The sequence below is a fragment of the Neopsephotus bourkii genome, unplaced genomic scaffold, assembly GCF_033783945.1.
Source record: "Neopsephotus bourkii isolate Nb327-2 ecotype Australia unplaced genomic scaffold, CSIRO-AGI_Nbou_v1 NB_1525, whole genome shotgun sequence".
In the NCBI taxonomy this organism is placed as follows: Eukaryota; Metazoa; Chordata; class Aves; order Psittaciformes; family Psittacidae; genus Neopsephotus; species Neopsephotus bourkii.
The window spans coordinates 185,888-198,291 of record NW_026902001.1 but is presented as its reverse complement, the minus strand read 5'-3'; positions in this window follow the sequence as shown (position 1 = coordinate 198,291).

The window sequence follows — 12,404 nt, the reverse complement described above, 5'->3', positions numbered from 1 at the left end:
CACCATACTGGGCTTAATACCAAGACCTGAGCTACAAGTATTTCTGCTTCAGGTTAGGCTGCACCTCAGGTTTTGGTCTAAAAATAGCATAACAGGAATGTAGGTATTGTTTTCTGTGAAGGCTGGTACCAGTACCTCCAACTTACGGGACCTCTGTGTCAGGACCTCTATTGACACCTGCAACCGCAATAAAACCCCTGAAATTCCACCCAAAGTCTATTGCTTGGCTTCATGCTTTTAGAAAGATGTACCAAACTGGAGACAGCTTCTAAGACTTCCATGAAATCCAGTGCTAGCTGGTCATAGCATGGAATGGAAGGCTGGATACGTTCTAACCCCTGAATGTTGAAGCTGGCTATATCCAAGCACAAGCAAGATGTGCTTCTTGGTGATCCCGGTGAATGAAATGACTAGAATATGGCTAGAAAGCCCTCTGCAAACAAGCATCACCTATTTATTTTCCTTGTTGCTGATACAGCACCAGTAGACTTGGTGTAGACTCCTAGTCTTGGGAATGCAGCTCATGTTGCCCTAGCTGAGATGGCTTTACACCATGTACCTCAGGGACTGCTGTGACAGCAGAGCATTCAGTGTGAGATAACATATGTATACACTTAGCTCACTGAAGGGGATTTACAGTCTACTCATGTTTCTGCACTGAGGATAGCTCTACTGATTTATCTCCGGCCTGTTGACATGAGCTACAACATTGTGAGATACCTAGTGTTGATGATGGTGGATTGCAGCTTCCAAGGGCTGAAACCTGGGGTGAAAGAGGTGAAATCTGGCTCACAGGAGCTTAGCATCAAGGCATGTCCTTATTTCAGGTGACAGGTAGAGCCTCACCCAGATCTCAAAAGTGATGCCGTGCTGTAATCCCCAGCTTTGTGTGAGGTTTGGCGACAAACATTTAAGGTAGACGATCTATTTTTAAGGGGTGTTGTCAAACACTAAGAATCAATTTTCAGTGTTTGGTCCCATCTCCTCACAAAAGGAGTATCACAGAACCTGATCTGTTGCTCAAATTTTAGTACAATCTGCTGAAATAACACCAAAAAGCCATTTTACAAAATAATCCTTCTGTCACTGTTACTAAACTGAATAAAAACAGGAATTCAGGCCTTTATTCAGGAACGCATTTAAGTAAGCACTAACATTTTAGTGAGCACATTTGCTATGGGCAATTTCTGTTCCAATGCACTCCTCTCATGGCCTTTCCAAAGGATTGTTAGTTGGGATTTCTTAGAACGTACCTTTCAAAAGAAACTTTTCCTCCTTCCATAGTAGTCATCAATCTGGTAACTGTGCCTTCTGCAACAGAGTAGGTTGCAGAAATACATTATAAGAAAAGATCAGTGGATTTTGGGAGTGGGTTCAATGAAAACTGATGATTCTTTTTTAACGTGAGACCAAGCACCTAGACTTAAATTTAGCAGGTGTTTGACTATAATAACCAAGATATTTCAGAAAATTGAAAGCATCTTTGTCAAGCTGCAGAATTCTCAGTTTGGATACCTTTCATCTATAAATGGATATAGCTTTTAATGGGTTAAATTAGAGTAGAATAATAATTTGAAGACAAAATAAGATGAAACCAGCCCTGTTTCAGTCAGTCCACAAGTAAAATAAATCTTTGCCTTTTGTAGACACCAGGCTGACCAACTACGATTCTCCAAACTTGTGACAAAGATGGTGGTTTTTCCACCAAGTTTGTGCAGTGTGAGGTCTCAGGAAGCAGCTCATAAGAAATTGTCGAGTAACTTGGAATGAAGCAATGTTATTTGTCATAATAATTACTAATCCTTTAAGAAAGCAGAACAATGTTTGGATTGGATATACGGAAAGATAAAAACTTCATCCTGCACTTGAGTTTTACTCTCTTGATTACAAGGTGTTAGACTGTAAACCCTTGCTTGTAGTACTTTTAGATCTGTAGTGTTCAGAAGTCCAGAGGATGCTCAAAGCTAACTATTCCTTTAGCAGACCCTTCCCTGACTGAATACCCACCCAAATGCTGGAGGGACTGCCCTCGTCGGAAACAGATAATCCTTTCCCAAACAAAACCTTCCTTTCCTTCTTTTTTCTTCCTCTTTCAGCCACTGCTATGTGGTATCATGTCCTGTTGTATTACATTATCATATCTTGTCAAGTCATGGCATGGTATAAAGCAGCTTAATGTGGTAGAAGGAATGCAACGCTATCTGAAGCCAGCATCTACAGTAATCCCCTCTGTCATCTTTCCTTCCCGGAGCCCATTCAATGCATTTTGTGCAAAGTGGAATCGATCAAAGCTTCTCATTTTCATATCTACACGGTATAGAGTTACCTAAACAAGAAGAAAAACCTGTGTGAGAGCTATCAAAGAACAGACCTAGTTCCCAGAAGTCGTGCCCACTATTTTTGTTGGACCATCAATGCCTGCCTCTAGCTAAAGAAACAGCTTAAGCCACAGAGCTTAGATTCTCCATTTTCATAGATCTGAAATAGGTCAAACATCTGTAGTGCCGAAATCCTCACCTTGTTTCCATTGACTTTGACAATGAAAGTGTGATCCTTTACAAAGATCTGGATGGTGTGCAAAAATAGCTTCAGTCAAATCAGTACAGGAATTTCAAACCACTGCAAAGTCTTTTGGGAGAGAGGAAAGAAACCAGCACCTTTGAGGTTTCGTTTCAGGCCAGTTTCTTCCATGAATATTTCTCAACTGTCCACTTCTACTTTAATGGCACAGGAATTTCAGTGACATCTTTACTTCCCAGCAAAGTGCATGAGGAAGGATGCCTTGTGCAACTTCCCTGCCTAAACTGCATAAAAAAATCTGTTCTACTAAGAAAGTGAGAGCATTCTGCACGCATTTGAAGTCTTAGATCAGTTAAACAGTTTTATTTCACTTGTTAGACCTTAAACCTTCACATTTCAAGCTTAAAAGTGGCATTTCTCTTCTTGGTGATGGGGGTGGTAAGAGGAGAAGAGTACATTCTATTCTGGTTTATTTTTAGGTATAAAATCAGAACATTTAAGTCCTAGCTCAAGTGGATTATAAACTTCAGGGTAAAGTGGGTCCTATTTCTGTTGCACAGCATCTAGCACAACAATATTCTGGCAGATAACTACAAGCATTACGTTAATGCAGATGATGACAAAAGGAGCTTGTTTTAGGTGAGACATGATTTACTTTCTGTCCACTTCCAAATATCTCAAAGCTTTTCCAAAATCTCTATTTCAAAGAAAACTGAGATATTATATTTAAAACTTCTAGAGAGAGAAAACTATGGTTGAAGGAGGTAAATTATCCAGGTCTGATATTGCTGTCTGGATAACAAACCTGTCCTAGGAAGGCTTCAGTAAAAGCTGTATTCTGCTTCCCTGTAATAATCCTACAAAATGCTATGAAGTGTTCCCAAGCAGTGCATCATCCCAGAGTGTATCTGTGGCTGAAGCATTAAACCTGTGCTGTCAGAAGAACAGTATGTGCTTGCCAGATGCTGGAAAGCTTTATTATCTTCAGTTTTTTTAACTTCAGCACCAGTTTTTCAACTGTTACCATTGATTCAATCTACATCAATACTGCAAGCTATTGCTTCAGGACCAGCTCTCTAGAGACCTCCTGGTCCTTCCAGTGGGATACCTCCAGCTCTAGCAGTACACTAAAAAGCTCTCCCTTTGGCTCTATTTATCCCAATGAAAAATGGATCCAGTGCCTCCAGCTGTCCTGTTTTTACAGTGATGCTGTTGAGCCAGTGTTGATAGGGCTGGGGTGGGGGGTTGGAAGAATCAGGTCAGTAAAGCAGTTAGCTCTGATCCCACCTGCTGCGCAGATAGATGGGGTTTACATACTGTCTGAAGCCAGGCTAAGAGAAGAACACTTGCAGAAAACTAGGAGCTTTACTGTTGGTCCTGGGCCCACAGTGCAGTGCAGAATGCAGTACAGAAATAGGTTTTCTCTATTAGCAGTATACACATTTCTTGGCAATTTGGTGGCAAGAAATACCTTAATTTTTCTCTTTTCTTGAATAATTTTCCCTGGATTAATGTCAGCCCAAAGCTTCCAAGCTTGCATGACAATTTAGGCTTCAGTTCCCCATACACCATCACTCAGCAGAAATCCTTCCTTTGCAGAGCAAGTCGTGTGAGCCCAATCCCAGGCATGTGGGAGCACAGGACTGAGGTGTGCAGCACTTGAATGGTGTGGCCCAACAGTTGAAGTCATGCCTGTGGTATCACAAATATGAGACCCAAAAACTGTTTAAACAGCTTCCAAGTCAAACACTCGAGCACGTTTTGCAGCCTTTGAAATACAGCTGGCTGAAAAGTCCTGACAGTGTGATCTATTAGGCTATGGAATAGTTCCCCCAGGGAAGTGTTGGGAGGGCTATCATTTGAGTCATTTAGTGCTGAGGGGAATATACTACAGGACCAATCCCTCATTAGCTGGACTAAAGGATCTTTCTGCTTCAAATTCTAGTGCTCCTACAGAAAGAAAAAAAAGAAAGATCCATTGTCATCTTCTTGTTCTTCCATATGCTCAAATTGGCAGGGCTATGGGGCAGTTGGCTGCATTTTTTAGCTTTTGTTTATAAGACGTATAAATTTATCAAGGCGGGGGGGTGGTTCATGTGTTAGGCAAAGTGTGTAGTGTCAAGAGCAATCTAAAGAAAACAGTCACGGGGATAAATGAAATGCATATACATTATGCTCTAAATAATAGGGAGACATGTAGATCCTTCTTGAGAAGCTCTTGCTCTGACCAAGCTTCAGGAAATGAAGACAAAGCAGGCAGCTGAGTCAAAATGAATGAGCCTGGGTTCATCAGCCACTGGTGGCAAGGAGCTCTCCGGGCTTGGCAGGTGTACTTCCAAGTACATCCCATAATCCCTTCACACTTGGGATAACACAGTGAGGTCCTCTGTTGCACTTAGAACAATTATGATGTGTCCTTTTGGTCATGCAGTGCTTTAAATTAGCCATTCTCATGCTCTGGATGTAAAAGCACTCCAGGTCTGGTCTTCTGGCACTACACATCAGCATAGTGACTTGGAGGACAAGGTGGCTGTGTTTTGGATGACAAGTGTTTCCTTCTCTCATTTTCCTGTGTAACCCTGGGGATACCACTCAGATCTTTGAGATAATTTATTGTATGGTGTAAGCTAACAACTCTGATGGGCAATTCTCTGCCTGTTGTCCTACCAGACTGGATCATCACTGCCTTTGTGTTATCAATACGGAACATGGGAGCTGCCTTCTAAACCTTAATAATAAGACCTACCATGAGTATTGTGGCCTTTCTCCAATGGACTCCATAAGTTAGCCAAAATCTGGTCACTTCAGAGAGAATCAACTCACTCAGAACTGTCAGAAACTACTTTTCTGACAGCAGCTGCCATAGATGCATCAGTGGTAGTCTGGCTTTTCAGAGGAGCAGAGGTGATATTGACATAAGTCCAGAATTTGTAGAGAATTTGGTTAAGGGTTATTTTTTGGGTGAAAACCTTGGCATCCCAGTGTTTTGAATATTTTCCAGCAATTATGATTTTCCCTTCTGTGCTTCTTTTTTTAATATTTTCCAAGTGGACAATCCCAAAGGTGGCCGGTTTAATGGGAGCGGGGAAGAAAAGAGTCAGAGATATTCTAAATGCGATGCGAATTTTATGCCAAAAAGTGTCTTTTCCATATTTATAAGCCCCTGTCATCCCCTCTCCCCCCGCCTCCTCCTGCTTAAAAGGAAACTCCATTACAAAGGCAGGAAAGAACATCAAACAAACCTCGCTTGGCAGCCATGTCTATATGTGAAATTACTGTCAGAGTACAAAGGAAGACTCAAGATTTAGAAGGTAACATGTGATAAGAGAATGCCGTCCTTCTCAATGTCTTTACCTTTTGTTGGTGAGAACTGGGAAGGGGTTGGTGGTGGTGCTTTTTGTTTTTAGAAGGATCTTGCCAATTATAGAACGCCAAAGACACAAATCACTGCAAAGCACTGTGGGCTGTGGGCGATTTGGCCTCCTTGTAAGCCATGTAGGTCTGATTGTAGCAGGAGTGACTTCAGCAAGGTTTTTTTGTAGGCATGTGTTTCACCTTAGCTCTATCCTTCGGGTACAAGTTTGGGCCACCACAGGAACAGCCATAGTGTGTAAGGTCACACAAGCCTTTGATTGAGCCACTTCTGAGCTGCTGGGAGCTGACTGAATGCTCCAATCTCACCTTGGTTATAAGATACATTTGGCTGACACAACCACATGTGCCTTACGTGGAGCCTTTGTAGTGCTTTTAAGCATACTTGTTTTGTTTCATTAGGGAGGAAAATAAAGAGCTTCTAGCTGTTCCTGCTCCGTGAATGCAAGTTAATTGATGAATTAATGTAACAGTGGCATCCTGTGTCTTGAAGTAGCAGTATGCCTCATCTTCCTCTTCACCTTGAAGGTTGTCTTGATTAGCTCTATTCTTGTTCATGCTTCGTCAGTCCTATCTTCTATGCCAAAACAGTGCTCATTTTCCACACTTCCCAAGTGCAAGTGCTGTAGGAGATCAAGACAGCGAAAGCAGAGAACCAACAGTGGCTGCTGGTGCCCCAGCCCACTTTTACATGGACATGAGGGAAAGAACAGGTCGCAACCTACTGCCCTCACCAGCCTTGGCTGCTTGGGCTCTGCTCACAGATTTAGATATTCAGGCATTATGATAGTGTTTGTAACCAGAAAAGTACCAAAACCATGGAGCTGACTGTCTCATTTGGATTTCCCTGGTGTATATGGGAGCATCTGCCATGCTGTAGTCCCAAATGAAATCTAAACTGAGACCAGTTCCCAGATGCAGCCCCAAACTTGTTGTCCACTAAAGTATTCTTGAACTGATTGTGGTTTTAACCTGGTTCTTGTACTGTGTGGTACCATGGTCTGATCCCTTGTGGTCCCCTGTGCCACAACTACAGAAGCATGGTTCATGCTCTGCATAGTTACGGTGTAAGTCTCTCCTTTGTTCTTTGAAAGAGGATTTTCTCCTTAAGCAAGGCTTAATATGAGACATTTTTAATCACTCTGTCTTGAGAGCTATTCAACTCATCCACTGTAACACAAATCGAACCTTTTCGAACAATTGAACAATTGAAAAGATGGAACCTTTCTTTCTTGGCTGTTTAAGTGTCTGCACTACAAGGTCTTCCCTCCTTTATTTTAGGGCACAAAAGTATTGTTTGCTTGGGGTTTTTTTAATATGGAGATGATAACAAGCTACAAGTGACATTTGTTGACCTCGGGCCGGACATTCAGAAGCACTGCATTGACTGTATCTTTTGGGAAGAATAATGCCTCTTCCTTTGAGAACAATAAAATTTAGCCCTTTTCATTTTCCCTGTAGGAAAATCTGTCCGGGAAGGCATGCCTGCAAACCTGGTTTACAGCCTACTTTCCAGTCTCATCGGAAGTTTTCTTGAATGAGGTGCAGAAAGTGGCTGAAAGCAGGGGGAAGGGAGAAAAACTCCTCTGTGCATGCACGCACACACACACGAGATGGAGACACTGGTTAGCAACATAAACAAAAGGTGGGTGGTAACCCCCAAGCTTTTTTTTTTTGACAGCCAGTGGTGGCAGTGATGAATTTGTGAAGTTATCTAATTTTCCACTGTTTTAATTAGAGGCCTGGGCTATGAGACCTAACAGCTGGGTTCTTTGTACTGCTTTCTGTTGCCTGACAGAGAAAAATTTCTACTGTATCTTCAGCCAAGCTTTCAGTCTGACCTGAGCAAATGAAACTTCTGGGACTAATAAACTGTGGTTTCTGGGCAGATTGCTTTTTGAACTGCTCCTTCACTATCCTAACATGCAAAGAACACAAAGGCTTGCAAAGTGAACTCCCTTTGTACTTTAAGGCTAATGGTGATGCTTATTAAAGAGGTAGGAGGAGAGCAGGAGAGCAGGGAGGAATTCTCCCTGGCATATTAGAGGACTTATCAAGTGTAAAGTTTCTTCTGATCGGGCACAGCAGAGTGGAGGCCAGTTGGGAAGTCAGTGCTGAAGACTTTAGAAGACAATGGCTTTGGTTGCAAAGCACAACCAGTTGAGCAACTTACTTAATTTATTACTCAGTTCCTGCCAAGTGCTTTTTAAAGCTTTACATTAGCCTCAATGTGCATCACAGTTCATCACCCCCCTGCTTCCCAAAAGCATGCACTGTAACCACTTTCTTTCACCATAATCCAGGAGGAAAAAAATGTCAAAGGAATTTTTAGACCTGAATTCAGTTAAGTCCTAAGTTTTTGCTTAAATCCCATTGGAGTCAAAGGAATTAAGTAAGGCTTTGACTTAAGGCACGTATTTAATTGCTTTGCTGAATCAGAGCCCATATTCTGATTTCCTCCCTCAGGAGCGCTTTATGTTCAGAAATGTGTTTTCATCTGACAAAAGGCCACTGCTCCCTCTTTCCCTACCTGCTTTCTGTGGCAAATTTCCTGTGAGCTCTTTTGCCATAGGTGTCAAAGGGACCTGGTGATGACATGGGTACTCAAACCAATGCAATTTCAATAAACCAGAAAGTCGTTTGATTTGCAAGGAACTTGAAAATAGCTTTTATGTAAGGGCAGTTGAGTAATGACCTATCACTCAAGCAGTTGTGAAAGAAAAGCCCTTTACAACATGTAGGTGAAGAATGGTGCTTTTAATAGCCATGATTTCAGTCCTGGCTTGGGTAAAAATTTAAAGCATGTCCAAATACTGCAGCAGATTAATTGTGTGGCACAGTGAAGGATTTCAGGCCTTCCATCATCCATACTGGGGATGGGACCATTGTTTGCTACAGCCTCCTTTCAGTTCCCCCTGACTCCCCCAGCAACTCCAGTAGAAAGAGTAGAACAGTGAGTGACCAGTTTTGCTTTGACCCTTGGCTGGAGAGCAGCAAGGCACCCATCTATATAGACTTGGGAACTGGGAGACCATGCCTGCCTTCTCAGATGGAGGAGCATCTTGTCCTCATCCAGCCATGTTCCTTAACACTTGAGACAGCAATCTGGCCTTGCTTATGCTTCTGAGAAATCCTGACCCAGCACCACTGCTGTCTTCCTCAGAATCCTATTCTTTGGAGATATCCCAAAGCTGTACTGCAGACTCTTGTTTGGAGGACAGCAGTTATATGCATTTATGTACTTAACCTTGCTGAATACTGGGGGGTTGGTCAAAAATCACATCGGCTCTAATGATAGTTCTGCTTTGCTTAACCCACTACAGAAAGTAAGTAGTGAGTAATGACCAAAAGTGACAGTGAGTTCTGTCAAAGATGAGTTATGGCCAAAAACGTCAGTTCAAAGTTTTTGCAAGAGCAGTACTTCTAAGAACAATCTTTTTTCCAATCCAATAGGAAGAGTGACTTCATGGAACATGGTCATACTTAGTTCTGATGTCATCACAGTGGTTTTCCCTATAACTGCAGATCCTGTTGTGTCAGATGAATTCATCACTATAGAAGAGGATTCAGGGTCTGCTGATTCATCTTGTGTGCAATGTGAAAGGACTGAGAAGGGAGACCGCAGTACCCTTCTGCTGGGGAAATCTCACCTCCCTGATGTGTGAAGTGAGACTTTTTGCATTCACCAACTGCTGCTTTCTCTTCATAGGCAATAGGAGAGGATGGGGAAAAACTTGTTTTGAACTTACCTGTAAATTGGTGGGTAGCCAGATACAGATTTCATCTCCATCCAGTACAGAAAGGCCTCAGACTCGCAACTCTTCTTCCATGGACAAGTCCTGACTCTACTGAGCTAAAGTTCATGTTTTCTGCCCTTGTGTCTCTTTGGGTTTGTCTCATGTTATGTGTGGCCTGGGCACAGTCGTTCCCATGTGGAAGCTCTGGGGAGAAAGTAGGGATTCTACCTGTTCCAAGACTAATTAATGGGATGGTGCTGAGCGCATTTTAATGGAGGCTACTCTGTTGCCCCATGTGGAAACAGCTGCGCTTTTCTCTAGGATGAAGTGATGGCTGACATTAAGCAGTTTCTAAGTCCCAGGTGCCAAAAGTCCAACTAAGATGGGATTTAAGCCAAATTCAGGTTGCATTCCAGTCTGTGATGAAAGGGAATTTTGAAACGTTTGACTTTCCTGCAGAGCAGAAATTCCATTTCCCAATCAGCTGTAAATAATCATTTAAAGATGGACTCTAAATTGAGATCGTTTTAATGTGTCATCTCTGTTTTAATTGCTTATAGTCCTGAGTAAATGTTATCAGACCATCAGAGTCTAAGGATGAAGCAAGCGCTGGGTAGTGATTCAGATGGGATTGCTTGTTGCCAAAGAGGAAGTCCTGGGACAGAGATGACTCTATTGCAAGAGCAAAAGACAAGACAGTGAACTCTCTGTTTACAGTGGGCCACTGAAAGAATGGGATAATTGCAATTATCAGAGTTAAGCACATTTTGATGACTGCTTCATTTAAAGAATATGTATGTAAAGCTCTGACATAGTGGAGAGGTGCCAATTTGCCCTGGCCAAGCTGTGGACCTATTATCTCCTTCAAAGAGCTGGCAGCTTTACCCGTGGCAGAAGAGTCGAACATTGAGGCAAGCTGTGCTCTGTTCAGTTAATGAGTCACAGCACCAGGCATGCACAGACCACACCAGGAATCGGAGCAGAGACCCACAGCATCAGCAAAGAGAAGAATATCTCTTGTTTTTCCCTTACAGTAACCTCTGTTGATGGCTCTAGAAAGAGAAGGACAGGGAAGTTTTAAGTGTGATGATAACCTGCATTCATCCGTAGGAGTTTGACCTGGGGAGATGCCAAACCGAGGGTGCTTCTCATCCACTGCAGTGGGAGGTGAATACTTCTGCTCCTACTGTTCTCCCTCTTGAGAGCTTGCCACCCCATTCCTGCCAAGTTACCCACTTCCTATTTCAAACAGCTTTTCTTCACCAGCATACATGTGGTTTATAGGATACGTGTGACCCTGTATTTCTCAAGCCAGTCCAAGCTACTTGACTCTGCTCTCTAAAGAACCTCTGTATTTGAAAGGCAAAACTTCACTGAGTTGGACTTTATCATTCCTTCCTATTGAAGTTACTGATGCTGGATTTCTGACGAGGCCAAAGGAATTAGGAGCCAGCACCCTCTGGGTTAGATGCTTTGAGCCCTTCAAAGGCACTTGCATGGACTATTGTCCAAAATGTAGACAGAGGTATATAAATGATCAGCAACATGTTGAGAAATCAAGATACTTTAAAGGATAAGACCTTTCCATACATGGGTTCTGTCCAAGTTCAGTTCTGTACTATGAGTAACTGAACAGGAGCTGTGCTCTTAATGCTGAATTTATTAGTCTTTTTGTTTCAAGGTCTTCAGTAATTACCATCATGTGACTAGGGTTCATAGAGTTAAGAATGTTACACGTCCTGCTATCTGGTGTGGGAGTTCTCATATACACAACCTAAAAATATGGAGAAACCACAGATTTATGAGATCATGCTTTTTAAGTATGCCCTTGTCCAAGAAATCGTAGTTTCTAAATCACTCGCACTCTACATTCCTACCGACATTGAATTTGCTTTTATGAAGTAGGCACTGGTCCATGATATTAATTGCCATATTAGTAAAATATGTTCAGAGAGGACTGGAGATTTGCCATGTCACTTTCTAACTCCTTCTCTCTTCTCGACTTGTGGAGGGGAAAAGGGGAACTGCCATCTGGATGCTTGCCAGGCCAAGAGGATGGCTTGACACACATTGGATAGCATGAAAGCTCTCATTGAAATATGCTAAAGACACTTAAAATGCCTGGCTGGGCTCGGGTTCACTCCTTTAATCTATTATTTAAATGTCCCACCCACATTAAAGAGCTTTCTTCTGATTTCTTAGACCCCAAAGGTGACCATGATGTAGTCTGGTGGGTCCCAAGGAGCAGATCTTCGTGTCAATTGGTTGCCGCTCCTCTGAACCTAATTGCTGAGCAGTTGCAGCGGTAAAGGAAACTTTGCTAGGACAAAGGACACCTATTAGTCACCACCCCAATTAGGAAGGCTCATGAAGAGACTTCCCAATTAGCCCTGTATTGCCAGGGATCTACAAAAACCACTGTGTGAGCTGAAATGCAAAATTTTGTTCCCCAAATCAATAAAACCTGCCCATATATTTACAAAATCTGCTAAATAGAGTTCTTCCACTGCCTTTTCTTTCAAATCAAGGCTTCCAAACAGGCACTTTGAAGGATAGATACAAGGTGCAAAAATTATCTCCTTAAAAAGTACTGGTACCTCTACTCAGGGTACGAATTGTCTATTACAAAACTTGGAAATACTGATTGACTCCTACCTGTGGGTGCAAAGGATTCTGTTCTGCTGGCAGTGTTGGTCTTAAAGTACTGTTATTTAATAAAGCACTTCAATGTTTGAGGCCATTTGCATTTATTACAGTGATTAAGCAACCGAGTGG